The sequence below is a fragment of the Apium graveolens genome, chromosome 8, assembly GCF_009905375.1.
Source record: "Apium graveolens cultivar Ventura chromosome 8, ASM990537v1, whole genome shotgun sequence".
Lineage (NCBI taxonomy): Eukaryota > Viridiplantae > Streptophyta > Magnoliopsida > Apiales > Apiaceae > Apium > Apium graveolens.
The window spans coordinates 101,523,864-101,533,891 of record NC_133654.1 but is presented as its reverse complement, the minus strand read 5'-3'; positions in this window follow the sequence as shown (position 1 = coordinate 101,533,891).

The window sequence follows — 10,028 nt, the reverse complement described above, 5'->3', positions numbered from 1 at the left end:
GGATTTGGATGGTTTTTTATTTATTATTAAGAATAATGAATGTTCTCTTCTTAGAGATAATGTTCTTTATGGACGTGGTACTTTAAATAATGGTCTGTATGTATATGACGTAGAGCATAATTTACTTCAGAATTGAACAAACTAATAAAATAAAAAGGGATAATGAAAATCTCACTTTCTTGTGGCACTGTAGACTTGGTCATATTAGTGAAAATAGACTGCGGACATTGCATAAGGAAGGGTTACTTGACCCCTTTGATTTTGAATCATATCCTACATGCGAGTCTTGTCTATTGGGTAAAATGACCAAATCTCCATTTAGTGGACATGGAGAGAGGGCTGCAGATTTACTAGGACTGGTACACACAGATGTATGTGGACCAATGTCTACGCAAGCCATGGGTGGATTTTCATACTTCACTACTTTCATAGATGATCGATCTAGATTCGGATATGTGTATTTGATGAAACACAAGTCTGAAGCCTTTGAAAAGTTCAAGGAATATAAGCATGAAGTGGAGAAACAAACCAAATATAGTATTATAGCTCTTCGATCAGATTGAGGTGGTGAATACTTGAATGGAGAGTTTCTAGATTATCTCGAAGAAAATGGTATAGTCTCCCACTGAACTCCTCCATGTACTCCACAGTTGAATGGGGTATCTGAAAGGAGAAATCGAACTTTGTTAGACATGGTTCGGTCCATGATGAGCTATGTGAATCTTCCAGTATTCCTATGGGGTTATGCATTGGAAACCTCAGCATATTTACTGAATAAGGTGCCTTCCAAATCTGTTCCTCAAACTCCATATGAGATATGGAAAGAAAGGAAACCGAGTCTTAAACACGTTAAGATTTGGGGATGTCCAGCTTATGTCAAGAAAGTTGACCCTGATAAGCTGAAATCTCGATCCGTAAAATGTAATTTTGTGGGATATCCTAAAGAGACTTTAGGGTATTACTTTTACACCGATCATCGGGTATTTGTCTCCAGACATGCTACCTTCTTGGAAAAGTAGTTTATCCATGAAGGAAATAGTGGGAGCAAAATTGAACTTGATGAAGTTCAAGAAGCACAAACTACTACGGATCAAGTGGAAACACCTGTTCAGACTGAACAACCTTCTATGGAACAGCCCATTCGTAGGTCAGGGAGAGTGTCTCGCCAACCTGAGAGGTATTATGGCCTTGTCATTGAGAATGACAATGAGTTGTCAATCATTGATGATGATGACCCTGTGACATATGATGAGGCTATGAGTAATGTTGACTCAGAGAAATGGCATAGTGCCATGAAATCCGAAATAGAATCTATGTATACCAACCAAGTATGGACTCTGGTTTAGGCGCCTGAAGGTGTTAAGCCTATTGGGTGCAAGTGGGTATACAAAAGAAAGATTGGAGCAGATGGCCAGGTGGAGACCTATAAGGCCAGGCTCGTGCAAAAGGATTCAAACAAAGGTAAGGGATTGACTTTGATGAAACTTTTTCGCCTGTAGCCCTGTTAAAATTAATTCGGATTTTGCTTGCGATTTCTGCTTACTACGACTATGAGATCTGGCAAATGGACGTGAAAACGGCCTTCCTCAATGGGGAACTTGAAGAGGAAGTGTATATGACACAGTTAGAGGGTTTTCTTTCCAAGGGAAATGAACACCTAGTGTGTAAGCTGTTGCGAACCAGATATGGTTTAAGGCAAGCTTCTCGTAGATGGAAAATCCGTTTTGATGAGACAATCAAAGAGTTTGGTTTTATCAAAAACATAGATGAACCATGTGTCTACAAGAAGGTTAGTGGGAGCGCGGTAACATTTCTTGTATTGTATATGGATGACATACTTCTTATAGGAAATGATATACCGATGCTGCAATCAGTCAAAGTATGGCTATCGAAGAACTTCACCATGAAGGACTTGGGAGAAGCATCCTACATTCTCGGTATGAAGATCTATAGAGATAGATCTAGAATAATGTTAGGTCTTACCCAGGGTACATACATCCAGAAAGTGCTTAAAAGGTTTAGCATGGAAAACTCCAAAAGAAGTCTCATACCGATGAGTCATGGAGTGTCCCTTTCCGGAAAGATGTCTCATAAGACACCTGAGGAAAGAGAGCGTATGAGTAAGATTCCTTATGCTTCAATAATAGGATCTATCATGTACGCGATGTTGTGTACTGGGCCTGATGTTGCTTATTCAATTAGTGTGACGAGCAGATATCAGTCCAATCCAGGTGAAGACCACTGGAAAGTAGTGATGAACATCCTTAAGTACTTGTGAAGGACTAAGGACATTTTTCTTGTTTTTGGTGGTGAATCTGAGTTGAAAATAGAGGGTTATACTGACTCTAGTTTTCAATCAGAAAGTGATGATAGCAAATTCATGTCACGGTACGTGTTGGAAGAGTTCCAAACAGTCTATAACGGCTCATTCCACAGCGGAAGCAGAATATATAGCTGCAAGTGAGGCTGCAAAAGAAGCCGTTTGGATGAGGAAATTTGTTTCTGAGTTGGGAGTTGTTCCTAGCGTTGAAGAGCCTATTGTGTTGTATTGTGATAACAACGCAGCAATAGCACAAGCCAAGGAACTTAGGTCTCATAAAAATTCCAAACATGTCCTGCGGCGCTTTCATCTGATTAGGGAGATTGTTGAAAGAGGAGATGTCAATGTCGAGAGAGTTGACACACATAACAACATAGCAGACCCTTTAACAAAGCCACTTTCTCAAATTCACTTTGATCGTCATAAAGACAAGATGGATATTAGATACCAGAGTGATTGGCTTTAGTACAAGTGGGAGATTGAAAGAGATATGTCCTAAGTCCAATCATGTATGAGGATTTAGGAATAACTTTTATGTAATCTGTTTTGATTTCATTGATATTAATAAAAGACTTGTTTTGTTTTTATTGCGGGCTCTATCTATTTTAACTGTTTAAATAAGATATACCACAGTTTAGAGTAAAGCTTTTTATGGATTGTGATGAGATCATGATAATGAGACCTAAAAGATGATAACTCTAAACTTAAATAGTTTCTGGTCGTAGGATTACTAACTGGTAATTAATAATCCGCAAAGATCGGTACATACTATGCTTGCTTCATTATGAAGGCTGTCTGTTCTCATAGACATTTGTATGAAGACACTATAGCTAGTATGTAGGTGCTTATTATAGAATAAGTTCACTGAACATGACTCACACAGCTGAACAACTGATGAAGTTCACTCACGTGTCCGCAGTTGTTCACATAGTGATAGTTGTACAAGTATCCTTAGACTTGAGATCATCATAGTCATCTTGTGTACATTGAACTATGCTTTGGTTTAGTTCTTAGTCTCCAGGGAAAATTATAAGGGCTCTACTGGGTATATGAATTTGTACACGAAGATAGTGTATGATCAATAAAGGATCTACCCCTTCCAGTGAAGGAAGAGAATGTTCAATGCTGATCCACTTATGCTAGTTCAGGAATCTCTAGCCAGAGTGAATGAAATTAGAAAGGAGTTTCTAATTTACATTAATTAGAACTAGGCATAGTGAATGGGAAAGCATATGATTAAATAAGATAGGCTTGACACAAGTTCCATGCCTTGTATTTAATCATGACATTGCAGGGTAGAAGGAATTAATTGTACGGTAACTATTCACTGAATAGGTTCTTGGTATTCAAAGCAGTGAATTCGTATTATCCGGATAGTCGTGATATGCTGAGAAGTATCCCTCACGATGTAGAATAAATATGATTAATTTATTAATTAATCATATTTAATGAATTAGAGAATTTATATAAATAATGATAAAATAGTTTTATTATTATTTATTTCTACTACCGGCTTAATATTGAACCTACAGGGTCACACCATAAAAGAGAATAATTTAATGGTGGATGAATTAATTAATAATGGCTGGTAATTATTTATTTGAGAAATAAATAATTAATTAGCAAATTTAATAATTGATTAAATGAGATTTAATTAATTATAAATTAATTAAGAAAACTTCTTAATATTATTAATTAAGAATTTAATTTTGGAAATTAAATAAAGTGAGAGAATTATTTTTCTAAAGTGTTTAGAAAAGGGATTAATGATTAAAAGGTATTTTAATTATTAGTTAATTGGTTAATAAGAATAATCAATTAAAGGCTTAATAATAATAATATTTTATGGAAAATTTTCAGCTAAAATTTTTGCCTATAAATATACTATTATAAACCCTATTTGCCTCAACCCAAAAAAAAACCCTAATTCTAAAGTAGAAAGAAAAAAAAAGGAGGCAACTAATTCTCTCAACCTCTTCCTCCCTCCATTATTTTGATATCTTCATGGATACCAGTGGAGTATACCGGTGGAGTGCTTCACAATTGAGGAGCAGCTGTTAGGGATCTCCATTCATCGTTCTTGGATCGTTATTAAAGGTTAGTAATCGATCCCTCGATTTATTCACGATTTGTATGCGTATTATATGGATTTTATATCCAGAAAATGTTTTACCATGCTTCTGTGATGTATAAAATCCTTCAGCATGGAAGGGTCTACCAAACAAAGGACTCAAACCTCAAATTCCTTAGATCTCTTCCAAAGGAATGGAAGCCTATGACAGTCTCATTAAGAAACTCTCAAGATTACAAGGAATTCACCTTGGAGAGACTGTATGGGATTCTAAAGACTTATGAGCTTAAAATATAGCAAGATGAGAAGCTGGAGAAAGGAAGAAAAAAAGAAGGATCCATTGCATTGGTTGCTGAGCAAGGAAAGGAGAAGGAGATAAAGGTTGAAGCTGTTGAATCTGCACCAAACCCTAGAGTTTGTGAAGGTAGGGAAAAAGGGCTAGTAGTTGAAGATGAAGACCATCTTAGTCAAGATGACATGGATGACATAGATGAGCATCTTGCTTTTATATCCAGGAGGTTTGCCAAGCTCAAATTCAAGAAGAACTTTGGAGCAGCCAAGTCAAACAGAAACATGGTTGATAAGTCTAAATTCAAATCTTTCAAGTGTGGCGTGGCAGGTCATTTTGCTAGTGAATGCAGAAAGTCTGATTCTGGTAAAAAGAAGTTTGAGCATGTTGATTACAAACATAAATTTTTTTAGTTGCTCAAACAAAAGAAAAGGGCTTTCATCACACAGGAAAATGACTTCGTTGTAGATAGACTAGAAGATGATGAAGATACAAGCTATGTCAATCTAGCACTAATGGCTAAATAAGATGAAACAGAGGTCAGTTCATCTAGTAATCAGGTAATCACCAATAATCTAGCACATTTATCTAAAGCTGAGTGTAATGATGCCATAAATGACATGTCTACTGAATTATATCATCTGTGTGTTACACTCAAGTCTCTCACTAAAGAAAACACTAAACTTAAATATAACAATTTGTTTTTAAGTGAAAGAAACAATGTGTTAGAAACTCAATTTGTTGATTTGAAAAAACTGAAAATAGAGTGCAAGATTTCCAAAGATGAATTGATCGAATCCTTAAAGAAATAGGATATTTTAAGAAAGCAGCTTGAACGAGAACAAGTAGTAATTAAGGCATGGAAATCATCTAGAGATATCTATGCTCAAATTACTAAAGATTGAGGTATAAAATCCTTCTGTGATGAAGCCTGGAAAAAGAGCAAGGAGAAACTAGATTCCAACTTGGTAGAAGGACTTTCAACGGATGTGGATTCGATGGATGATGAACCTTATCCGTCGAATGATCAAAAAAATTATCCGTCGAAAGACAATCACATCCGTTGAGTGAAAGAAAACCCGATAGCAAAGCCAAACTAGCTAAGCTAAATGAGAAATATGGATCAGTTTCTAAGAACTTTGTTCCAGGTGAAACAAGTCAAGTGAACAAGAACAAGAGAGTCAATGTAGAGCATCTGTCTATCAAGCAATTGAATGACAAATTGGAGAAAAATGAAGTGAAATAAAAATCTAAAAAGAAAACCAATAGGAATGGGAAAGTAGGAATTAAGAAACATAACAACTACATACCTGATAAATATGCACCAAGGAAAACCTGTGTTAAGTGTGGTAGTATTAATCATTTATCTGTTAATTAAAAACTTGCTATGCCTACTCCCATGTTTGCACCTCCTTCATTTCCTAGTATGCCTACAATGCCTGTGAATTTTATTCCTGCACATAATTTGATGCACAGTTTGCTAATATGTCATTTGCATAAAATCCTTACTATGTTGCATTTAGTATGCCTCAAATACCATTTAGCATGCCATACTGGAATAACATGTTTGCACATAATATGTCTTTTTATGTTAACCAGCATGTGCATGATAATTCTGCAGTGATGAATGGTTTAAGGGTCCTACCCAATTGACTAAGGATGAACTTCAAATGCCTAAGACAAATGAGGACAAGCCTAAGAAACCTAATAAAAAGACTAACAAAACAGGAACCAAGAAAACTTGGGTACCAAAATAAAGTTGATTTGATTTTATTGTGTGCAGGGAAATATAAAGAATCTTTGGTATCTGGATAGTGGGTGCTCAAGGCACATGACAGGAGATTCTACCCTGCTCACTGAGTTCAAGGAGAGAGATGGCCTAAGTATTACTTTTGGAGATGACAGTAAGGGTTATACTGTGGGATATGGATTGATTTCAAAGAAAAATGTCATCATTGAGGAAGTTTCCCTGGTGGATGGACTCAAGCATAATTTGTTGAGTATCAGCCATCTTTGTGATAAGGGCAACTCAGTAACATTTAATTATGAAGCCTGTGTTATGAGAAACAAAAGAAGCAACAAAGTGGTTCTCACTGGAGTGAGAAAAGGAAATGTGTATTTAGCTGACTTCAACTCATCAAATGCAGAATCGGTCACTTGTCTATTTAGCAAGGCAAGTCAAGATGAAAGTTGCCTATGGCACAAGAAGCTATCCTACCTTAACTTCAAGACTATGAATGAGTTAGTCGGAAAAGATTTGGTAATAGGTATTCCTCAAGTGGGATTCTCAAAGGATGGACTGTATGATGCCTGTCAGAAAGGAAAGTAGATCAAGGCATCATTCAGAAAGAAGCTTGATTCAACAATTGAAGAACCTTTGCAACTACTTCACATGGATTTATTTGGACCAGTCAATGGGTTTTCTATTTCATGTAAAAGATACTGCCTAGTAATCGTGGATGATTTCTCAAAGTTCTCCTGGACATATTTTCTCAAACCCAAGATTGAAGTTAGTGAAATCATCATCAATCACATAAGGCAAGTTAACAATCATCCTGACTTCAAAGTAAGAAGGATCAGGAGTGACAATGGAACTGAGTACAAGAATTATGTGATGAGATTATTTTGTAAAGAGAATGGGATCATGCATGAGTTTTCAGCAGCAAGAACTACACATCAAAATGGAGTGGTGAAAAGGAAGAACAAATCTCTCATTAAAGCTGCAAGAACAATGCTAGAAGAATCAAAGTTACCAACATATTTTTGGGCAGAAGCTGTAAATACTGCATGCTACACTCAGAATATTTCTTTGATTAATCAAGCAAAATGCTTGACACCCTACCAACTGTTCAAGAACAGGAATCCAACCTTAAACTTTCTTCATGTCCTTGGCTGCAAATGCTATATCTTAAGGAATCAAACTGATCAGCATGGAAAGTTTGATGTCAAAGCAGATGAAGGCATTTTTGTTGGATATGCAGTTGGAAAAGCATATAGAGTTTACAATCTCAAAACCAACATTTTTATGGAATCTGTACATGTTATGTTTGATGATAAAAAGATTGAAGGACTGCAAGATGAAGATTTCCATGAAAGCCTCAAATTTGACCATATTGAGATGATTTTTGAATATAGTGATAATGAAAGTGATCAAGAACCAATATCTAAGGACAATACAGAAAAGTACACAACTAATAAAGCACATAATTCAACATCCGTCGAAAGACCAAGTGTATCATCCATTGAAAGACAATCTGCATCATCCGTCTAAAGGCAAAGAACAACATCTGTTGATCCATCAATAGGAGTTGAAAGCCAAGTTAGATCACAATCAGAAAGAACCACAACTTCAAGTCAAAGATCCACAAACTCAAGGGGAGTTTCTTCTAATCAAAACTCTGTCACACATCAAGACAACAATGAGGCCTCTTCATATAGAGATAATCTACCACAAAAGAGAAAATGGACTAGAGATTACCCATTTGAACTAATCATTAGTGATGCATCTTCAAGAGTGCAAACAAGAAAAGCTACTCAAGAGGAATGTCTATATAGCAGCTTTCTATCTCAGGAAGAACCTAAAAAGGTAGAAGAATCTCTGTTGGATCCTGACTGGGTTTTAGCTATGCAGGAGGAGCTAAACCAATTTGAAAGAAATAAAGTTTGAAAGCTGGTACCCAAGCCTGAAGGAAAGAATCCTATTGACACGAAATGGGTATTCATAAATAAGATGGATGAAAATGGCATAGTGGTTAGGAACAAAGCTAAATTAGTTGCTAAGGGCTACTGTCAATAAGAAGGAATTGATTTTGATGAAACTTTTTCTCTTGTTGCAAGATTTGATTCCATCATAATTTTCTTAGCTCATGCAGCCCATGCCAATTTCAAGGTCTATCAAATGGATGTCAAAAGTGCCTTTCTGAATGAAGATTTGGAGGAGAAGTCTATGTCAGTCAGCCTCCTAGGTTTTAAAGATCCAAATTTTCCAGAATATGTATACTATCTTTTGAAAGCACTTTATGGATTGAAGCAAGCACCTATAGCCTGGTATGATACTTTGTCAAAGTTTCTCGTAGAAAATTACTTCACAAGAGGTACTGTTGACAAAACTTTATTCTTTAGAAATGTTAATGGCTCTAGTATATGTAACACCCCCAAATCCGGGGTCGGGGATCCGGGTTGTCACGAGTTCCATTTCCCTTAATAACACCCAATCTTAATAAATAATCAACTACTCTGTACTGTGACCCCACAATAAACACACACACCACAAGTTATAGTCTCAGAGATGAACACTCAAAAAATAACACAAGTCCTTATATTCCACAATTATAAACCGTTACACCTTAAAAAGGTTCTGAATAAATTTACATATTCCTTGCCATTATTACAATTCATATTATACATAAGTCTGGTTCATCAATAGTTGAAAACCTAGCCTATTGGTAGCTCCTACCTCAGCTACGGCGGCATCAACGCTTTCAGAAGACTGCGGAACGTTTTCTAACCACTTGCGAATCGGGAGCTTGGTCCTGTTCATCTTTTCTATCTATTGTTGTGTGATGAAAGAAGAAAGCAAGGGTGAGCAGCAAACCCACCAAAATAATATGTATAATGATTAACAATATATGAGCCTTCTCATAGTACTCATGAAAGTCTTGGTTGAAAGAAATGAACCAAGTTTGATATCTTAATGCGATGAAGTCGCAAAATATTCAGTATATATACATATATACTTTTCAAAATCTTGGAAGTCCTCTTCCATGCATAATATACAGAGAGTTCCAGTTTATAATTGTATAAAAATATCGTTGCAAGGTGATCTCATATATCTACCCTTGTCTCAACGTTTTTCTGAAAATCTTTGATATGCATAAGATAATCATTAACGAGATATAAGTTGAAAATATGAAGTTACAAGATACCCCAATATACTTATATCTTTTCCAAATATTACTTGAACTACCACCGTTCAAGTTATAATCAGTTCAAAAGTTCATCACATAGATGAGACTACAAGACAAGATTTGAATAGATTCAATCTTTGAATATCATTATAAATAATGAAGTTACGAGATACTTCATTAAATCCCGATATATATATACACCTATATATACATTTCATACACTCCTTGAAAACCTCTGTTATGAAAATTATAAACAGAGTTGCAATATCCAATGAATTTGGAAATGAGAAAACCTTGGCATAAACCTGATATCTTGCTGATCAGGCAAAGATACCAATAAGTAACCTTTTCTACTAGTAGATGGACGAATTCCCCACTGGTCATCACCCTGGCCGCAATAGGACCTTATGCTGGACTGTCACTCAGCCACTTACGCATTTG